Below are 23,051 nucleotides of genomic sequence, written 5' to 3'. Positions count from 1 at the left end.
GAATTCTTCTGCATAAATATTGCTCTTCATATGAGCTTTCCTATCCCCTGGGGAGAAGTGAAATCAGAAACCAATGAGTGTATTTTGGCATATTGAGAAACATAACCAGTTCTCAGAGTTAAAACTTGAGTGTGCAATGGACTCGACCAGTTTAACTACACTCATTTTCTCACTTAATCTTGGTTGGTAACATTGCTACTACCCTAATAAGTGGGTCAGACTTCACTCCAGCCTCTGACCCACTTTTAAAGCACTCATCCATGGAAGGTTTTTTCTTCCCCCACTATCTAGGGCCCTGGGATGACATGGATCCTTCTCATGATTCCACTGTTTATAGAAGTGAAATTCTTTGTTCATCATTTTAAGTGAGATAAAAGACATTATATGCAAAGATTGGCAACTTTGATTGGTTATGGTTAATAAGGTCATCAATTTGTAGCATTTAAGTTATGTCTTTTCTTGTCTGATATAATTACTGAAATAATTTTTAGTGTTCAAGACTCATTAACTGGAGGTTTAGTTGCTCTATTCCTAATGAATGAAGCTGAGAAGCAAAAATCTGCATAACTATTTTGTAGAACAATGCATGTATAAATCAAGCCACCTCATCTATATGTAGAGACTATGTTTGTGATGTCACTTGTGAAAAAGGCATTTTAATGTTTACAGAAGCTACAGTTCAATCTTTCATTAATTTCTCAAACTTAAACATTGCTACACTCATAAAGACAGCCTGGCTAGACTATAAATTCAACTTTTCTTCAAATCGCAGCTATTTACTCTTTACAGAAAAGAGACAGAGACTGTTCAGGGGAAGATTTAACTTCTGTATTGTTATCAGAAATGTGACAAATTCCTGTGTGGCTTATATTCCAGGAACAAGGAGAAGATCATGTTTCATCTTTCCAAAGGGGTCATCTTACTCGCTTAACCTGTATTCTCATCTATGCTTACTTACCGTGTGGATTTATTTTTGAATTTTATATAGTTTTTCCTTATTATAGAAGTGTGTCCTGCCCCTACTAACACTTTAGATGCAAAACATTTCTGAGATGAAAACCTTTGGATTCAAATCCTTTAGATGCAAATCCTTATGGGTTCAATGACAATTTGTATCCTGAAAGATTTTCTCATCTCAAGTGTTTATAGGCATGTTGTTCCTTTTTAGTCTCTACCACTGGTGAGAACATTTCATGAGTCCCTCCTTTCTGATTAAAACCAACTGACTTGAGACTGAGTTTTTGACCATTTGAGTTTTTAATAGCAGTGCAATTTATAATATAAATAGAAACAACTTAAACTATTACAGGTTGAGTAGGATATATGATGTTCTGTAATACCCACATTACCTTCTTTAATTTGAAACCCTATTTATTTAAAGAGAAATTTGACCTGCATGTCATGTTTCTGGGGCACTCACACCTGTCTTACTCTAAGCAGTGAAAGGAACAGCATGATGTTCACAAAGCTAATTTTTTTCCTTCAAATATGAGTCTTCAAATATGCTCTGATCCAAAGAAACTTCCTTGTCCATTTATGAAGACTTTTGCTAGATATACATTGTCAGGTTGAGGAATCATGCAATTGAAGGAAAGAAATTTGTATATCACTTTGCAACTTCAACTAGACAAGTCAGTTATAACTCACAAAGCAAAGGCTAAAGAAAAACCAAGTTTTCTTTAAATAATGTTTGCAGACAATGTAAGAATGTTACTCTAGAAGGTGGCACTTTCTGCTAGATTTTCATTGAAGTTTACTCAATAATCATAAGATTATGGAAGATTGGAATGTGAATGTTGTAATTTAATACATTATAATGTTCTTATTTTAAATATTTTTGAAATTGGTATTAGTTGGGGGATATCAACCAAGATAAAACACAACATTCAGAAAACTAAGATCATGGCATCTGGTCCCATCACTTCATGGCAAATGGATGTGGAAGCAATGGAAACAGTGACACACTTTATTTTTCTGGGCTCCAAAATCACTGCAGATGGTGACTGCAGCCATGAAATTAAAAGACACTTACTCCTTGGAAGAAAAGTTATGACCAACCTAGACAGCATATTAAAAAGCAGAGACATTGCTTTGCCAATAAAGGTTCATCTAGTCAAAGCTATGGTTTTTCCAGTGGTCATGCATGGATGTGAGAGTTGGACTATAAAGAAAGCTGATCACCTAAGAATTAATGCTTTTGAACTGTGGTGTTGGAGACGACTCTTGAAGAGTCCCTTGGGCTGCAAGGAGATCCAGCCAGTCCATCCTAAAGGAAATCAGTCCTGAATATTCATTGGAAGGACTGATGCTGAAGCTGAAACTGCAATACTTTGGCCACCTAATGTGAAGAACTGACTCATTGGAAAAGACCCTGATGCTGGGAAAGATTGAAGGCAGGAGGAGAAGGGGACAAGAGAGGATGAGGTGGTTGGATGGCATCCCTGACTCAATGGATATGAGTTTGAGTAAACTGGGAGTTGGTGATGGACTGGGAGGCCTAGAGTGGTGAAGTCCATTGGATTGCAAAGAGTTGGACATGACTGAATGATCAACTAAGAGCTCTGTCTCCCTAGGATGCAAAGTGTATATTTATCATCAGAGATTGACAGATGAGACCTGAGTGCAATCAGAAAAAAGTATAACCTCAAAGTCAAGTTTGAGTGCACATAGCAATCACTGCTGCAGCTTCTCTAAAATGGAGATTCCCAGGTTCTGGGCCTCATAAGCTCTTGTTCAGTGAGTCTGGTCCAGGGCCCAGGAACTTGTATTTCTAATTTGTTCCCAGGTGATTTTGATAAGATGATTCCTTAATTCTTTGGAAACACCACTCTAAGATAATGATAATTTTCTGGATTGCTGCTGCTGCAAAGTTGCGTCAGTCGTATCCGACTGTGTGACCCCGTAGATGGCAGCCCACCAGGCTCCCCCATCCCTGGGATTCTCCAGGCAAGAATACTGGAGTAGTTTGCCATTTCCTTCTCGAGTGCACGAAAGTGAAAAGTGAAAGTGAAGTCGCTCAGTCGTGTCCGACTCTTTGCGACCCATGGACTGCAGCCTACCAGGCTCCTCTGTCCATGGGATTTCCCAGGCAAGAGTACTGGAATGGGCTGCCATTGCCTTCTCCTTTCTGGACTAAATATGAGTTCCCCACCCAACCTCTCACACCCATTGGAAGAACTCATAGAGAAATTCAACAAGTTTAGCCCCTTTTATGGGCTCAATAATACATCCCTGGTCTCCATCCCAAGATCAGAAGATATGAGGTGAAATTATCTGCTTCCATTCCTTAGATGTTGATGCATAATTACAATACCTTCTGAAGATATATGTCTTTACAAGCTTTATTTCTTGCCCAGTCTAGTTTGGTTCTTTGAAATGATGATTCTAATTCAAATGATGATTCTAGTTTTAAAAACAAATACCCTTAGTGGACATCTGATAGTATCGTGAGCTCCCAACAGTTGATAGTTCTACTTATTTGCATCGGGAAAGGAAAGCAGAGCAGAGACCATGATTATGGGAGCTTTGGGTAGTTCATGGTCAGAAATGCCTTGACACCTCCTTCAGCCAAGTGTGGTGCAAACATGGAAGTCCTAACTATACATCTTTAGACTCCAGGGATCTGCTAAACTCTTTCCTAACAGTCCCAGTAGGCAATCATCTGAGACTTCTTAGAGTACCTGTAAGGTGGAACATTTCTTCACTAAGTAGGCAGTTTCTCTTTTAATGATCTTAGATGTGTTCTTGTCAGAGACCTGACAATGGGTTAAAATTTAATATTTTACAGACTCATCCTTCCCCTCTCTCCATTCCCCATGTAGAAGAAGAAATGAACAAATGAAGAGATTAGTCCAAGAATATCTTGTATGTTCTCCTAACATCCCAGAAGAAATGGGCACTGAACATCCATTCCTTTGTGTGATCAGGTTCTATGGGACTTTAAGGTCCACAGGAGCTTGTTGCCAATAATGAGGGAAGCTGGAGGAAGAGGAGAAGGCAAAAGTTGAAATTGACTTGACAGAAGGGAGGCATGTATTAATATCTTCCAGTTGAATGACGGCTGTCTTGATTTTCCCCTAGTGGATCCCTGTTGTGTTGTTTCTGCATTAACCATGGCCATGATTCTGGCTGGAGTTCTCCAGTTTAATCTTCCTAAGCCTGGCCAAGAGGAGAATAAAAAGGTTAAAAGAGGCACTAAAGAAACTTTGCACATGTGACTCTTATATATATATATATATATATATATATATATATATATATATATATACCTCTCAGGAAAAGCAAATGTACTATATCTTGTTCAAAGTTAGCCATCAAGTTTGAGCCAGATCTTGGAATAAAAATTTCAATAACTTCTGTTTCCCAAACCAGGACTGGAGCTGTCAAAAAATTCACATGACCCTATGAACTCAATGAGAAAATTCAATAGAAACTCTAGTTCTTACTCAGAAGACCATTCAACACTGGTATAGACTAGAGATTTTAATAGTTGAAAGCTGCTGTATCTTGGATTGAAAAATTGATTTACAGTAGATTTTAATGCTCTAAGCAAAAGATTTTTGGCATTTTATATCCTACTGTTTGTCATTCTTCTGTACTGACACAGTTGTAAATCTCGATTATAGTTCCATTTCCAGTTAATATAGACTCTATACATGTAATCTTCACCTTTTTTTCCTGTGAAAAATGAGAACATATTAAAAATAATCTTAAAGTTTTTGTAAAGCAAAAATTCAGAAGTAATCATAATGCCATATCCCATGTGGTGAAGGACAAAATGGTATTAAAAGAAAAAGCAGATTTGTGGAGGGCACATTGAATACAAAAGAGTAACGTGACTCCATGAAAAATTGACCATTACATTTCTGGTTAACTTGGCCTTAGGTATTATTTCTGCTCTGTAAGAAAGTACAGTTTTAATACATGTAAATCCATGGCTGATTCATGTCAATGTATGGCAAAAACCACTACAATATTGTAAAGTAATTAGCCTCCAACTAATAAAAATAAATGAAAAAAGAAAGTACAGTTTTTCCATTAAACTTTTTAGTTTGAGATAATTAGAGAGTCACATGAAGTTCTAGGAAACAGTACAGAGAAATCCTATGAATCGTTTTCTCAGTTTCCCATAGTGAGACATCTTAAAAACCTACAGTATAGTATCATGACTAGTTGAACTTTGTAATGCAATGTAACTGATACATTTAAAATAGAAAGCATTTTTATCATCACAGAGGCCTCTTACATTGCCCTTTTATAGACACAATGATTTTCCTTCTGCCCTCACACTGTTCTTAACTACTAGAAATCACCCCAGTCTTTGTCTGTTTCTATAATTTTGTCATTTCAAGAATGCTTTGTGAATGGAGTCATATGGTGTGTAACTTTTTGGAGTGAGTTTTTTGTTTTTTTTTTAACTAAGCAAAAATTTTGGGAAATTGACCCAGGTTGTTTTGTGTATCAATATGTCATTCCCTTTGATTATTGAGTAGTATTCTGTGGTATGAACATAAACCAGACTGTTGAGTTCACTCACTGAGGGATGCCTAGATCATTTCTAGCTTTTCAGTTGTGATAAATAAAACTGTTAAAATACTGAAAAAGTAAAAATGTCTTGTGCACATAAATTCTGACTTCTATGAGACAGATCATCAGGAGTGCCATTGCTTTATCGTGTGGTAGTAGTGTGTTGAGTGTTTAAAGAAATGGTCACACTGTTTTCCATACTGGCTGCACCGTTTTACATCCCCACCTTCTTAACTTCTGGGTGGGTTAGTTTAGGAGTGTGGGCTCCCCATGAGGCTCTACTGACACCCCTCCTGCTCAAGGGTACTCCTCCTCCATTAAGGACAGAAGTGCCTCGTTACTGCTTCCCTCATAGTCTCCACTGACCACAAGCGGCCTGCGGTAGGTTAGGGGTGGCCTCATTATTACTGCTTGCATGCTAAGTCACTCAGTCGTGCCTGACTTTTTTGCACCCCTTTGGACTGTAGCATGCTGGGCTCCTCTGTCCATGGGAATTCCCAAGAATACTGGAATAGCTTGCCATTTCCCTCTCCAGGAGATCTTCCCGATCCAGGGATCGAACTGGTATCTCCTGTGTCTCCTGCATTACAGGAGAATTCTTTACTGACTGAGCCAGTGATGCAAATCTTCAATCTTCCTTACATGAGTCTGATACCATCCTAGCAGGGACAGGGATGGCTGCTTCGTTGCCGCTGGGTGGGAATGGAAGTCCAGGCTCTCAGTTCAGTCTTACTTAATACCAGTCTAGCAGGGGGATCGTGGTGCTGCATTATATTACTGAACCAGGTCCATCTACTCCATGTGCAGCAAGCCACATGCTTGCCAAGACTTGTGTGCCAGGAAAGTTGATTTATAAGGCAGCCGAGTGAGGAAATGGGCGAACATGTCTTAGATCTGCCTTCCTGAAGGTGAGGCCATTAGAATCCTTATGGGATAAGAAGTGAGGGTGGACATAGGCATGGGGAAGGTGATTGGAAGCAGGGGAAAAGATAAGGTAATTGGAGTTCTGTGCAAGTATATCTGGGTTATATGCCTAACCAATAGCGAGGTGCTTAGCATGATCTAAGGGTGGACTTTTCCCAGCCCTCCAATGTCAGAAGGCCAGTCAGCGCTGGCCCGGGTTTAGGACTGGTGGTCCCAGCCAGCTGTAGCCAGTTCCTTCTGAATAAGAGCTGACTGGAAGTTGCCCTTAAAATAACCGTGCTATGTGAAGCCAACCAGGTATACAATTAAATTGAGGGGGAAAAAAGCTAAAGCAAGCATAATCTGAAGGCACTTTATAAGCAGAGGGGTTTTAGTAAGCTGGTCCCCTTATCTGTTGCTCTGCAAGACAAACTCAAGAGTTGATGTTATCATCAGCTTTGTTAACTCTGTGGAGCTGGGTTTCAGTGATAAACTGGCCAGAGTGTCATCTCAGTCCTCTCCTCAGCCTTCTCCAGCCTGGTGTGGATCAGGACATAGTTTACTGTGGTGCTTAACTAAAGTAGCACTGTTACTGGCTGAAAGTTTTCTACATTGTTAACTGTGCCCTTCCTGGTCCTTTGACTTGAAAGACCAAGCTTTTGTTGGCACTTGTCTGTGCCTGTTGGCATTACCAAATACTGGCTTCTTCAGCTCCAAGCCTGGGCTATATGAAGCATGGGTGAGCCTCAGAAATCACCACTGCAACTTTCCTTAGGTTTCTGAGTTCTCTAGGCTATCTTCTTCCTACTTTTCAGAATTTTGCTGTGTTTGTTCTCTAACAAAGATAAAGGTATTTTAGTTGTACTTAGTGAGAGACATAAGAAAAAATACATCTCCTCCATTTCCCTGGAGGTGAAAACTCTCATATGTTTTTAACACAAATGTTTTTCCAACTTTCTATAAGGTCATTGGGTAACTAGATTGATTATTTTTTCATTCATCCGATTAACAAGCATTTATTGTGTTGCAAGTCTGTACCAGGTACTAGGGGCTTCCCAGGTGGCACGAGTGATAAAGAGCCTGCCTGCCAATGCAGGAGACTTGAGAAGATGCAGGTTCGATCCCTGGGTTGGGAAGATCCCCTGGAGAGGGGCACAGCAAGGCTATTATTCTTGCCTGGAGAATCCCATGGACAATGGAGACTGGCAGGCTACAATCCATGGGGTCACAAAGAGTCAGGCATGACTGAGTGACTAACCCAAACACACACCCAAACACACCAGATACTAGACTCCCAGAGAGAATAAGAGTAAGATGCCTTCCAGACCTCATGGAGCTCAGCATCTAGTAGGAGAACAAGAAATACGTAAGCCGAAAACCAAAACCGGGTTACAATAATGTAATAACTACAGTAACAGTGATGTGTACCAGGCATTATTTGGGGTGGCATATCTTTTCAAAACCTCTAAGCCCTTACCCTCTATCTATTACACCCAAGCAATACTGGTACAACTTATGCGTTGAAAAGGCATAAGCTATGGCATTTTCTTTTTGGTATCTCTTACCAGAAGATTAAATGGAAAAAAATTAACATAAAAATAACAGTTTTAGGTCAGATTATGGCATATGGAAGGTAAAGATGCCCCTTGTTGGCAAAGTTCCAATCATTCAAACTTTCTCATCACGAAGGGTAGCCAACAAGTATTTTTCTCATGGTTTCTGAGATTTTTGGCTCCTGTGCTTTCTGTTGGAATCTTTCTGATTTTCTTGAATCTTCCAAGTGGCAAATCTGGGCATCATTATCTGCCCTATGTGGTCTCAAGCACATACTTAGGCTGTGAATTATTCTGAAATTGACTACTTATATATTCCTATAAGATCTGAGGCAGAAACACTAGTGTTTCTGATCTCTGGGTTGGTTTTCTTGAAAGACAACTTAACACCTACATGTCTTCCTCCAATCCCACGCTTTCCTTTTAGACTTGCCCATTCCCCTTCAACATTCAGCTCTATCTTTTCTGCTATTTTTTTGTCATCACCAACCAGATTCCTCTCTGGATGACAATGGCCCTTATTTTATTCTAAGTAGCTTGATTTCTTATACCTATTCACATGTATTTATTAATTGTCTTAGTCCTGTATGTTGTACTTTTGTGTACTTTTGGTGTCTCTGCAGATCAGTACCTTCCCCAGAAGGAGTTTTTTTTTTTTTTTTTTAAATTCATGCTTTCTTCTTAGTACCAGCTTCTCTTTTTTTCAAGGTTCATAAAAAATTCTTCCTTTATAGTTGCAGATCAATTTTTTTGAATAGACACAGCTATTCTGCATCTCCTGAGTTTGTTGCAGAGCCAGGAGCCTTGAATTGGGAGTGTCTTAATGGGCTTCCTGTCAATAACCAGGAAGTTAACACTGGTTAACTTACCCCCAGTTCACTAACACTGTATACAATAGCCTTGACAAATGCCATAGATCATTACAGAAGCAATGCTTTCTCTCTGCCTTTCCCATGTTTTGGCAGACTATAGTTTTAGTATCTGTAGTTTCTGGAAAATATGTGAGGTCTGAGTGTTTTTCTGTTTCTTAGTACTTAACATTTGCACCCAATTAAGAAAGCTCAGCACCAAAGAGTTGTTGCTTTTGATTTGTGGTGTTGGAGAAGACTCTTGAGAGTCCCTTGGACTGCAAGGAGATCCAACCAATCCATCCTAAAGGAGATCAGTCCTGGGTGTTCACTGGAAGGACTGATGCTGAAGCTGAAACTCCAATACTTTGGCCACCTCATGCAAAGAGTTGACTCACTGGAAAAGACCCCGATGCTGGAAGGGATTGGGGGCAGGAGGAGAAGGGGACAACAGAGGATGAGATGGCTGGATGGTATCACCAACTTGATGGGCATGAGTTTGAGTAAACTCTGGGAGTGGAGTTGGTGATGGACAGGGAGGCCTGGCGTGCTGAGATTCATGGGGTCGCAAAGAGTCGGAAACGACTGAACTGAACTCAAGTGCTCAATGAGCAGACAGACACAAGGGGGAAAAGAACTGATAGTTACAAGGAGAGACACGTGAAGGAAAAGGGCAAAGAAGGAGAGCAGGACTAGTGAATTGTCATGGCACATCACTTAACTAAAGTGGCACTGCTTGAGAGGAAGCCTTGGCTCCTCAGAAAGAGCTTCCTAGAAATTTTTCTTCTAAAGAATAGTATTTCAGATAAATGTAGATTTCATCAGAATGAATAACTTGGCCTTTGAATGGCCACTTTCTAGAAGCAGATTTGTTTTGCATCTTTTCCTAGTATGGTAACAGAAAATAATACTTAGGTATTTTGCAAAGCAGTTTGGAAAGAAAGTCACTACATTTAAGTTATCAAGAGCAATGTACTTTATTACAATATTTACTTAGTCGAAGTCAAGGACTCTTCAGCTCTTGGCAATGAGACATTGTGGTCACATGGGCTTTAGCATGATATGTAGACTAAGCTTGCAGAAACCAGGTCCTCGGTGGTTTGGCTAACAGAATGATGGATCCGCCTTTGTAAGCTGTTAGTTCATTGTTAGTGCTTGAGGAAACTAGGGAGTTGTAATTTTTATTATGGGATGGTATTTGTAATGGCTTGCCTTTTGACCCAAGTTTTTAGGTCTGTTCCAGTGACTTTCTTAAGTCCCTGCTGTTAAATATTTCTTAGCTATTAAAAAAAATATGGTAAACTGCTATAACAAATATATCCCCAACTATATAATGGCTCACTACAATAGAAGTTTAATTCTTGCTCATGGCCAAGGCAGGTGCTGTTGTTTACAAGGTGGTTTTTCTTCACACAGTGATTTAGGAATCTGAGTTTCTTCCAACTTGTATCACTGCCGTCTACTGGAATCTGATTAATATTGGCAGCTAGTTGTCAAGTACTTTCCCTCTTAAAAGTCCCTACCCAGAAGTGATGTTCACCATTTACACTTTCATTCCCTGGGAGCCCACAATGTCATTTGATCCATCACTGCAGGAGAGACTGAGAAATGTATTCTGGACATACTCCTACTAAGATGGAAGGAGGAAACAGTGGTCTTTACCACATTTCTATGGATTTTTCCCCTTTTAAAAGTAATTAGTCATTCCTCCGGGGATGAGTCCTTTGCAGTATACATCTAGGGGAAAGTCAGTCGCGTTTTTCGATGTTCATATTTTGGCCCAGTGCAGAGATTTCTCTTGGGAAATTATCTGATTCCTTTTAGAATTGTAGTCTAATTTTATATCTGGATAAAAATTACCACAAAGATATTAAATCCAAAATTTCTGTAGTTGTACTCTTCTCACATTTTTTGGTGCTTCTCTGAATGTTTTCTCTGAGAAAAACCCATTGAATCATATATTTGAAGCAATTAAAAATCAGATGTAAATGAACTTGATTTTTACTGCACATGGAACCGATATTGTCAATAGCAATTAGTTATTTTTATTAAGAAACTGTTAGATGGTTAGCGCTGTGCATGATGTCATGGAAATACAAAGGCTCATGTTTTGCTTTGAAAATGATTGAATTGGCCAGAATTTATATATATTGGAAGACAAAACCAAAAACTGAACATGTTTCTATGGGCAAGCCTAGTGTTAAAATTTCAGGTTTAATAAACCAGCATACCCACTGACCTCCTATTACGTATGACATGGAGTGTTAAGATTCACAGGTATTGGCCAGCTCTGGGAGGGCTGGCACTGGAATACTAAGGTGGTGAAAAAGATGACACTCACCTGGATTGAGATAGTTTCTCCAGAGTCAGACAGCGGTAATGGAAAGTTTTCACGTCAAAAGTTATTTTCAAATACATCTCAATAATAAAAATAATTTCCACCATTACTAGTAAATATTTTCAGGTCATTGTGCTTTTGTTGTACAGAAAACTTCAAACTGGTCTGCAAGCCTCTTGAGTGACAGCATTCCTTTCTGATGGATCTATAGTTCATCAGAGGCATGGCAGGTGGTATAATCCATTTGGAGTCACCAAGAAAGCCTTTGACCAGTGACATGGACAGTATTGTGGATTTAACTCTCAGTGTGACTTGATCCTGTGACTGTGTACGGCTTCATTATTTTTAAAAATGCATTTTTATTCATTAGTGTGTTGTACTAGTGGTGAAAGTAAGAACTGTTGCTGTGATAGATTGATATTCTTTAATTGAGGTAAAATTCAAATAACATACAGTTAGCCATTTTAAAGTGTATGATTCAGTGGCATTTAGTGTAATTGCAATTTGTGTAACCACCACTGCTCTCTAATTTCAAAAGTTTTTCATAACCCTGGAGCAACACACCCCATCCCCTTAGAGTAATCAGTCCCTATGTCACCCCACCCCAGCATCTGACAACACTAATTTGCCTTCTGTTTGCATGCGTTTGCCTGTTTGTGACATTTTGTATGAAAGGAATTATACAGTGTGTGACATCTGTGTCTGGCTTCTTCCATTCTGTGTTTTCAAAGTTCATCCACGTGTACCATGTATCACTGCTTTTTTCTTTTCAAGGCTGCGTAATACTCCGTCATAGATATATATATATATATATATATATATATATATATCTCACAATTTGTTTATCCATTCATCTGCTAATGGCAGTTTCATTGTTGAGATTTTATTAATTTTATATAGGTTGACTTAATTAAAAATGTATTCTGTGCTGTATAATACAATTTTGTTTAAAGTACATACACAGACAGGGACAAAGGAGGGGGAGGTGAGGGAGAAAAAGAAGAAAAATCCTTGGATAGATCCACAGTGGAGCCTTGGCTATATGGGGCGGCTGGGGTGGGCAGAGATTAGGGTCACCAGCCCTCTGCATAGTAGTCAGTGATTCACATGTAACACAGGAAAACAGTATTCATGGTTCCCTCGCATCTGTGGATTCAACAAACTGTAGTTCACGTAGTACCTTTGTATTCACTGTTGGAAAAAAAATTTTCATATAAGTAGATTTATGCAGTTCAAACCTGTGTTATTCAAGAGTCAGTTGCATTTCAAAATTCTTATGTGAATTTTGAATGTAATCAGCATATATTGATTTTATATGTGAAACAATTTAAATCTATTTTCTAACCACCAAAAACTAAACCCAAGACAAGCATATATTTTATGGGCTTTTTATAAAAGGTGGCAGATTTTATTTACTTTGTTTTGCTTTTGCTGTCTTGTTTGTTAGGCATTTTGAAATTGTAAGTAGCTATATATTTTTGGAATTGGGGTTTAAATTATAAACCAATTAACAAACAGAATGCAAGCAAAATACACACTTGAAGGACATTTGATTTGAATCAAAGTTTGAAAATTACAGCTGGAGTTACTATGTGCTTTTAAAATCTTCTCACATCCTCTTTAGGACTCCAGCCTTTTTTCTTCTTGTCTTGAAAATATAGGTAAGTATATAGCCTATTATCTCTCAAGAGTTTCAGAGACAGATAATGAACTTTTTTTGAACTGAAATAGGAAATTTCTGAGGAACATACTATTTTAATTTGAAGGAATAAGTAATGATACGACAGCAGTTAACATTTATCATTTAAACATGCACTAGAGACTTATTCCAAGAAATAGGAGTATATTAGCTATGGACTAAAAAGGACCCCAGGCACACTCTAAACAAAGAAGATAAGGAAGTCTAGAATAGATCCCACTTATTTTTAGTATCTGTGTCTCAGAAAAACTCTAACACTGTTTAAAGTAATACAAGAAGAAAATCCAGCAATCAAAATCTAGCAATCAAAAATAAAAAAAATTAAGTGTTGTTTAGTTGCTCAGTCATGTCTGACTGTTTGTGACCCCACAGACTGTAGCATACCAAGTTTCCCTGTCCTTCTCTTTCTCCTGGAGTTTGCTCAAACTTCTGTCCATTGAGCCGGTGATGCCATCCAACCATCTCATCCTCTGTCAGCCTCTTCTCCTTCCCGCAATTTTTCCAGCATCAGGGTCTTTTCCAATGAATAGGCTCTTTGCATCAGGTGGCCAAAGTATTGGAGCTTCAGTTTCAACATCAGTCCTTCCAATGAGTATTTAGGGTTGATTTCTTTTAGGACTGACTGGTTTGATCTCCTTGATGTCCGAGAGACTCTCAAGAGTCTTTTCCAGCACCACAGTTTGAAAGCAGGGCTTTCTTCAGGGCTCAGCCTTGTTTATGGTCCAATTTTCACATCCGTACATGACTACTGGAGAAAACAGCTTTGACTCGACAGATGTTTGTAGGCAAAGTAATGTCTCTGCTTTTTAATATGCTGTCTAGGTTGGTCATAGCAAGGAGTAAGCGTCTTTTAATTTCTGGCTGCAGTCACTGTCTGCAGTGATTTTGGAGCCCAAGAAAATAAAATCTGTCACTGTTTCCACTTTTTCCCACATCAGATTAAATATTTCCATATGTTGTGTGTGTGTGTGTGTTGTGGATTTACTGGGCAGGTTATATCTCTGCATTGTTATCTTTAAAAATCACATTGAGACAGATTTGCCTTTTTTCTTTGTTTTTAATCTCATTTTTCCCTCTCTCGTGATTTCCAATTGCTTGTATGTTAAACTACTTTGCTTTGTTTTACACATCACTGATAGCTCTGTTCATTGCTTTTTTCTATATTTAAGTTTGGATAGTTTTTATTGATTTGCCTTCAAGTTTACTGATTTTTTTTTTTTCTTTTGATGTTTTCCATTTGCACTCAGGTGAATTTTTCCCTTGAGATATTTTTCAGCTGTAGAATTTGCATTTGTTTGTTTTTTAAGAAATAATTTCTATTTTTCTCTTGAGATCCCTTAACTGTTCTCTTGGCATGTCCATCTTTTCCCCTAAGTCTTTGAGCATAGTCATAATAATTAAAAAAATTTTTTTAATCTCCTAATTTCAACATCTGTGTCATCTCTAGAATTGTTTCTATGGACTGATATTTCCTCTCTAGCTTTAGGTCATGTTTTCAAACTCATTTGTCTAATAATTTAATTTTTTATTATCATATACTCTTTGTTGTGGACACTACATTATTGAGAATCTTGTGTGACCTTTGTTTAGCAGTGGTTGAGTCTTAATCTGGATAGTGGTAAATTTATTGGAGTCTTAACTTGTACTTGTGAAGACTTGATTTTAGGCTTATTTTACGGCAATTGTGGAATAGTGTTTAGAATGAGAACAACTCTATTCAAAAGGTATATCCCTTTTGCAGTCTGAATTACTGGCTTGACATGTTCAGCAAGGTTTTCCAGTGCTATGAAACCTCCAGAAACTCTTTTTAGTGCCTCTACCCCAGGAGTAGACATTTTGTTTTAGCTTCATGCCTTATGGAGTATTGCCTATATATATAGCTTAGCATTTAAGCCCAAGACTCAAGGGGACTCTTAGGCAGATTTCTGTGCAGCTTCTTTCTCTTAAACTTCCTGTCCACAGACTCCAGCTCTCTCAGTAGCACTGAACTCAGAACTTTATGCACTTTGCATGGACCACTCCTGTCTGTTGGCCATTTCCTTCTGAGTGTTATGATTTGGAGAGTGTCCTGGCTGAAAAACAGGACGAATGTGGACCTCAACTCACAAGCACTCAAGGGTCATACGCAAGTGCTTTATTCATTATTCAGTGTCTGAAAATTTGTTTTACATAGTTTTGTCAAGTTTTATAGTTACAATGGGAGTTTTAAGTCTGATACCCATTAGATAGCCAACATTGGAGGTTGATTATTTAATCTTTTCAAATATGCTAAATTTGTACAAAGTCTCTTTCTACTAAGTATTGTATCTAAAACACTTTGCCTCTATGTCCTTTTTCTTTTTGTGGGAAGTGTGGGGCTCATTATCATTGTTGAGCTCACCTTTCAACTGTCATCCTCTATGATCACTGGCTCTAAAGTACTGTGAGCCCTTCTAGTGAGTCTGTTTTAGTACACTGTTTTACTTTTTCATGGTGTTCATTACTACCTGCAGTTGCCTTGTTTGTCTTTTCCACTGTCTCCCCTTTCTCACTAGAAGGTAAACTCCTTGAGGGATGTGACCTTCTTAGTCTGTTTTACCAATATACTTGGTTAGCACAGTGACTAGAACTAAGAGGTACTAAGAAGTACTTAAGAGGTACTTAAATAATATTGCTTTAAATGAATAAAAAGTTGCTAAGGTCCTTAAACCCTGGCTTAAACACCTGTCTATTACATGATATTGGCTAGTGCGCTTATAGAGCAGCTCACCTGAAATAGCTTTAAGTTGTAAATATCTGTAAAATTTATTTCAACCTGAATATTCATGAGGGTTTGCCTTTATATGGGCATTGGGAAAATGTACTAACCTTATTTCATAGAAATTGGACATGAAATACTTACCCGCAGTTTATTTAGTTCTATTTCATTTAGTAATTAACATTTTAATGATATCTTATGAAAATAGTATATCAGAAAACCATATTCTGTAACTGGATGTGTTAGGAGAAATTTATGAAGACTTTGCATGATTCAATGATTATTTCTTCATTCTGAATGACTATTTTGTAATTACATAATATTTGATAAAATTAGTTTTTTATTTAAACTTTTAAAGTTTGAAGAATAAGGAGAGAAAATGTAGAAATATTTTAAAAGAAATGTTGATAAATGAAAATGTAGATAAAAGTTTAAATCTATCTTAATGTTTCTTGCTAGTGTAACTTTTTAAAATCAAATTGAGAAAATCTATTTAACTCTTTTCAAAAATTTTACTTGATCCCTCTATAAATCCCTCATAAGATTTCACTTTCTTATATGTCTGATCATTTCAGTTTTCTTTCTAAATGAAATTATCTTCCAGTTTTAAATAACTTGTACACCTATAAAGTCACTTAAAACCTTTCTTTCAAATTTACAACATCTATTTCAGTTTTTTAGGGCTAAGTACTTGCAATGAATAAAAATAAAGATGAATAACTTTAGCATGTGTGGTATATTTGCCTTAATATAAAAACAGATTTATTGAAAATAACTTTTAGTCACAAAATAGATCTTGGGAAGGTAGGGATATGCTGTTGTATTAGAGTGTATAGAGCACTATTCCATGGAAGTTTCTAGCCCATGATTTTTCTTGCAGTGGACTTACAATTGAGAGATACACTTTTCAGGGTGGTAAAATGGAGGAGCCTGTAAACAACTATGTAAACTGGGGATTTATAATGTATGACTATAGGCAAGATTTTGGCTTTCTCCTATGTGTTAAATACCTTGGAGATCAGTGAGTGCTTTATACATCTGTTGAATAATGGTTCACTCTCCATACTGAAGAAAGTGGAGCAGCATTTTCAGCCCTCTTGTAAGCCTTGATGATAAACCACAAGAAAAACAACACGGTGTGTATCCCAGGATAACAGGATGGCTTGAAGGGTTTGGAGATAATGACAAGAGCTGTCCTTGGATATTTTTAGTGAAGGAAGAGCATCTCAAAAGTTTTAATGTTGGGGCATTGAGATAATGTATAGATTCTTCTCACAGCGTGCTGTGATGGGACCAGATGTGCTTATGGAACAAGTTTCCTTAATGCACATTGCAAGGAAAACAATTTTCAGAATTTAAAGCTTTCTTTCATGAAGCTTCCATTTCAATAAGATGAAAACAGAGCCGGATGTGGCAATGATTCAACAAATGAGAGCTAACTTTGCTTTCAGTGGGGACCTTACACGAGAACACTGCAATTGAGATTTTATTAAGAATTTTACATTCTTTGCCTGCCCCTTTTTGTTAAATCCAGTAATTGTTTCTCTTTCTGAAATGTTATCAAGGGAGAGACATAGTTGATCTCAGGTTAGTAGATACAAGTTTCATTAGAGAGGCTGAAGATATATGTATATGGCAAATAAGAGACAAGTGAAAAATTTTGTATTTAGATCCCTTGAAGTCACACTGAAAAATACCCCAAGCCCACTGATTTGTCATCTTTCTAGTGTTCCTTCTGCCTCCAGAATCAGCTTGCTAGAAAATTGTGTGACAATGCCAAGATTTTCTGGTTCAGAAGTGTCAGTAGAAGCTATTAGTCAGCCTTTTGGTCTTGCTTTGCTTATTTCTATTATTTGGTTAGTTATAGATTAAGAGTTTTGGTGAGGCACCACTGAGAAGTGATATGTAAATAAGGACCTAAGAGAACTCAGGGCAGTGGTCATGCGGGTACGTAGGTCAATAGCATTCTAGGCTGAGAAAGCAGCAAGTGCAGAGGCTCTGAACCTGTTAAATATCACTGGCCTTAGATTATGCATCATTCATTAATTCATTTGTTTGTTTATTCACTCATTATGTCTACTCATCTTTAGGCAGCTCTTGAGTACTTTGTATTTATGAGGCTTTTAGCTAAGCTCTAGAAGAAAACTAAGGTGTGAACCAGGTGTACTAATGTTTCTAAAGTATATCAGCCTTTAGCCTTGAAAATAAGGAACACATGAAGAAACATATTTAAAATATTAGTAGGTCACTTGTTTACACTGCTACAGCAAGTTCTTTTCTATTTCTCAAACCCACCAGGTACAGTTGCACTTAAGGCTTCTGCTTTTGTTCTCTCTGTCTGAAATGCTTGTGTTCCCAGAGAGCACATGCTTAGTATCCAAACTTCCCTTAGGATGTTATCTAAAAACTGACTTTTCAGTGAGGCCTTTACTTGTCACCTTATCTAAAGTGTCACCCCCATAATACTTATTTTCCCTTGCTTGCTTTAATATTAATATGTTAAATTTAGCACTTATCATCTAACATACTGTACATTCTGTACATTCTGGTTCTTGTCTGTCTCCTTCATTAGAATGTTAGTTGCATGAGTGTGAAACTTTTCATTTATGACTGTTTCTCCAGTGCCCAGAACAGTTCCTGATAAACAGTATGTGTTTTTGCCTGTATGTGTGGTTGAAATATAAATGTATTAGGTGAAAAATGCAAATACAGAGAAAAGCCTACAACACAACGCTTGTGTGAAAGGTAGGGAAAATAAACATGGATGTTCTTGTGTGTACGTGAACATCCCTGGGAGGAGAAGAAGGAAAGAAATTGTGGGTTGATGCAGGAATGAACTAGAGACTGGCTGGAGGGCGAGATCGTTCATTGTATCTTGAAAAATAAATTTTGAATTTCCACCATGTGAATTCATTGTTTGCAATGTTAGTTAAATTTAAAATGATACCACAAAGCATTGGGCAGAAAGTGACGCACATAAAGAAGAAAGCTGATAAGATACTGCTTTCCTCTGCTTAGAGTCATGGCATTGTCGGATGGGTAGCCTTGAAGGATGGGTGGTGTGTGTGGACATGTGGGGGTGTTGCCAGAGGAAGTGCATTTTGTGAGAACAGTATGAGCTGCCCAGATGCCAGAAAAAAATAGACTACAGTTTTGGGAACAGATGTAAGTTTGTTGAATCAAGCATATAAGAAATTTGAAAAATTGTGTTGATATTTTGGAATAAAATTGTAAATGGGTCTATCTCCAGGTTAAAGAGTTTGGATTTGAATTTGCCAAATAATTTGACTCCTAATAATAATAAAATTATGTAAACTCTGGCATTCTATGGTGTTATTAAGCTAAAGATGAAAAATGTACAGATTACTTTAAAGATAGAACTAGATATGAACATCTTGAAAGGAGGGTAGGAAAGAGACAAAATTAGGCATTTAATAAATCTTTTCAGATTTGTGTTTTTCTTACAAAAGCTATTGTATGTATTCATTGTAAATGTATCCAATCAATTTTGCAGAGGTAATCATGTCCTTGTAGGCACATGTTTAGTTTTTTCCTCTGAATTTATAAATATATATTCCTTTAACAAATGAGATCCACATTGTACATACTGTCTTGCAACTTAATTTATTACATTGGCATTGTTCCATTTTAATTTTATAAGCTAAAGCATTCCTTTTATAGTAAATAATGTTCCACTGAGGGGATATTGTAATTTTATTTTGACCAGTTCAACATAAGTAGATATTGATTTTTCCGCTCTGTTTTTGTTATTTAAAGACAATATTTTCAATTAAAAAGACCTTTAGATATTGCTCTACTTTTATTACTGTTGTCTTTGCATTCTCATTTTATTTTCATAAATTTGCTAGATGACTTAATACTTGAAAGGAAGACTATTATTATTTATCCAATTTAGAAATTCTAAAAATGCTGAAGTTTGAAAATGAAATTCTGTGTTTCAGTTATCTATTGTAGTATATAGATACCCCGCCCCCTAAATTCTGGGCCTTGAACAATGATTTGTTGTTTTCTCTGGTTCTCTGAGTTGCCTGGGCACTGGTGGGTGATTCTCACTTGGGATCCTTCATGTTGTGTGGGTAGATGGTACCTGGGGCTACAGTCATCTGAAAACTCACCTGGGCTGGTGTCATCTTGGACACCAATTCAATTTTTTAAATTGAAATATAGTTGATTTACATTGTTGTGTTAATTTCTGCTCTACTGCAGAGTGATTCAGGTGTACATCTATATACATTCTTTTAAAATATATTCTTGTATATGACTTATCACAGGATATTGAATATAGTTCTCTGTGCTATACATCAGGACCCTGTTTATCCATCTTGTATATAGTAGTTTGCATCTGCTAGCCCTAAACTTCCACTCTATCCCTCACCCAACCCTTCTTTTCAACCACAGGCCTATACTCTGTCTATAAGTCTGTTTCTGTTTCATAGGTAGGTTCATTTGTGACATATTTTAGATTCCACATGTAAGTGGTATCATATGATATTTGTCTTTGTCTGACATACTCCATTTAGCATGATAATCTCTAGGTTCTTCCAAGTTGCCACAAATGGTATTCTTTTGTTCTTATGGCTGAGTGGTATTCTATTGTGTATATACCACATCAGATGACTCCTTCATTCACTTGTCAAATGCCTCAGTCCTCATACCTCTTCACATGGATTGGGCTTCTTAAAGAATGATGGTCTAGTGGTGATACTTCATACAACATAGCTAGCTCCAAAGAAGTAAGAAACAGAAATTTCCAGGCCACTGAAGGGCTGTAACCGGAGTTGGCACAGTGTTACATCTGTTGTATTCTTTAGGTCAAGGCAGTCAGGGGACCCACCCAGGTTCAAAGACATAGACATTCCAGTTCTTGATGGAGGAGTATCAAGGTAATGATGTAGAAAGCCATGTCAGATGGGAGTGGGGGCGGATATTTAGCAACATTTTGGATAACGCTATCTGCCATAGTATGTTACACATGTTATCTCTTGGAGTGAAGTTTCTACCCACCCTGATAAGATGTTAGCCATGCCATCCTGTTGTGCTGTGGCTACAGAATGAGCTCCGTACCATTGCTCACTCTGTCATTGTACTGTGTATGCTCAGGTTTCTCTCTAGTTTCTCCTTGTACATCACGTATACACAATAAATATTTATTAAGCACCTACCATGCATCTAGTCTTTGGGTAAGGGCACATGAATATAATGCATTTCATGTCCTGAGAATGTTTACAATTTAGCAAATGAAGTAGGGAAAACAGATATCCAAACATAATGCAGTATAAAAACACACTGAGGGAAGAAGTCATTTCAGGGTGGTTTGGTACAAAATCCAGGAGGATGTATGATCACCATTAGATTAATAGTGGAGATCACAGTGGCTGGGGCTTGCAAATAAGTCATTATCCATTGGTTAAAGTGTGGTAGGGGGCTTGAGATAGAGACATGGTGATGTGAAACAGATGGACACAGGGGATATGAACAAACTTGCATCTTAGAAAAATCAAATACTGTGGTTGTGATGTGGCAAAAGAATTGGAGAAATATAAGGTTAGAGGCAGCAGATCATATTAGAGTCCATTTCTTGGTGAGAGCTAATGGCCTATGTTAAAAATAAGAGACATACACAGGAATGGAGACGTGAGGTGAGATAGGAAAAAGTGACTAGAAGGTAGAGTTTACAGGATATTCTCACTGACTGCCTGGGTGTTAGGCTGAGAAAAAGAAGTTGAGAATGTCACCTAAGTGTGCTAGGGCACATAGTGGATAGATGTGCTAGTCACTGAGAGAGTAATGAAGCAGAAGGAACAGGATTAGAGGAATCTGTGTTTAAAAGTTTGAGAGGGACATGTACACTCTGCTATATTTTAAATGGATAACCAGCAGGGACCTACTGAAAAGCACTTGGAGCCCTGCTCAATGTTAACATGAGCCTGGATGGGAGAGGCTTTTTTGGGGGAGAATGGATACATGTGTATGTGTGGCTGAGTCCCTTCACTGTTGACCTGAAACCATCACAATATTGTTTGTTAACTGGCTATACCCCAACACAAAATAAAATGTTAAAAACAAGCAACAGAAAACACGAAACAAAATATCTTTGGGAAATCCTGGTGGAGGTATCCTGGGTTCCATTCAAAAATCTGTAGCTAGACATAATGATTTGGAACTTGCCAGCAACTAAGTACCAATGGAATGCTCAGTTAGCTCTTAAGATATTCAAGAAAACTGAACAATGAAGACCTGGGGACAAGGAAGAGGACTAGGTAAGGGTGAAACAGAGGAACTGGGGTTGGACCCAGTTGTAAGATGGGAGGCGTAAGTGGTATCAAAGGGCCTTGTTGGTTAGGCAAGTTGGATCACTGCAGTGTATTTATCTCAGTTTCATGAAGTCTGTCTTGGGTTGAATGGGTGAGGGAAAGATGAGGCAGGACAAACAATGTCCAAATGATTAGTTGTTTTCAGTGTTTACCTCAGTGTTTTAGTGTACATTTACTTTCTTGGCATTCTTTTAATTTCTGAATGTACAACATGCTTCATAATTCTACAACATGTAATTTTAGTTATTAAATTCAGCTGAATTACTTCCTGCTGATCATTTTCCTCTAAACTTAAAATTCTTATGTGTTTTTGGTTTGACTGGTGACCTGTTTCTGTTTCTTCACACTCTGTCTTAACATCTAGGTGAGTTTCATTGCTTGTCTCAAAGCACTTGCCCCTGTTATGCTTAAAATGTCAACCTTAGGAAATCATTCTTACAGGTTTAGGTACTTCTTTTTAAGTGACCTTCCTTAAAATAGAAACTTTCTTAGTATGTGTAACATCTTGTGAATTAAACTATATTGAGAAGAAATAGGGACAGTTGCAATGGTAAAGGATGTAATATTTTAGTATCATCGTGAAAAGATGGGTTACACTGGGATGTTCACAATATAACTTGAATTTCCAGAGGCTGTGTAAGGATATTGGTCATGGCATTTCCAGAAGAGGATGAGGAAGGGAAACAGTTTGTGCTGCACACTAGGCAATGTGCTTACATACATTGTACCTCATTTTATAGTCAGAAATACCCTTTAGGGTAGGTACTATTCTCCCTATTTACAGATGGAACATAAAGACCTTAAAAGATTGAATTATTTGCTCATGGTTACATAGCTAACTAAAGTGCCAGAAATGTAGTAAAAACTTGCCCCAAACTCAAACTTTCAAATCCTTGAACATATCGTCGTTTTTACCAACACACAAGCCTTTCCTACATTCCTGGATTTTATGGCCCAGTGTCTCAGATTGGAGCTCAAAATCCTCTATCATCAGGTTTCCCCCATCTCATGTATTTCACTATTTCAGTTAAGATTCTTTAGGTTTATAGTAACAGAAAGTCAATTCAAACTGGCTTAAATAGAAAAGGTAGTTTATTGGCTCACATAATTGA

The sequence above is a fragment of the Odocoileus virginianus genome, chromosome 3 (assembly GCF_023699985.2).
Source record: "Odocoileus virginianus isolate 20LAN1187 ecotype Illinois chromosome 3, Ovbor_1.2, whole genome shotgun sequence".
NCBI classification, from domain to species: domain Eukaryota; kingdom Metazoa; phylum Chordata; class Mammalia; order Artiodactyla; family Cervidae; genus Odocoileus; species Odocoileus virginianus.
Note: the sequence above shows the minus strand (reverse complement) of the source record.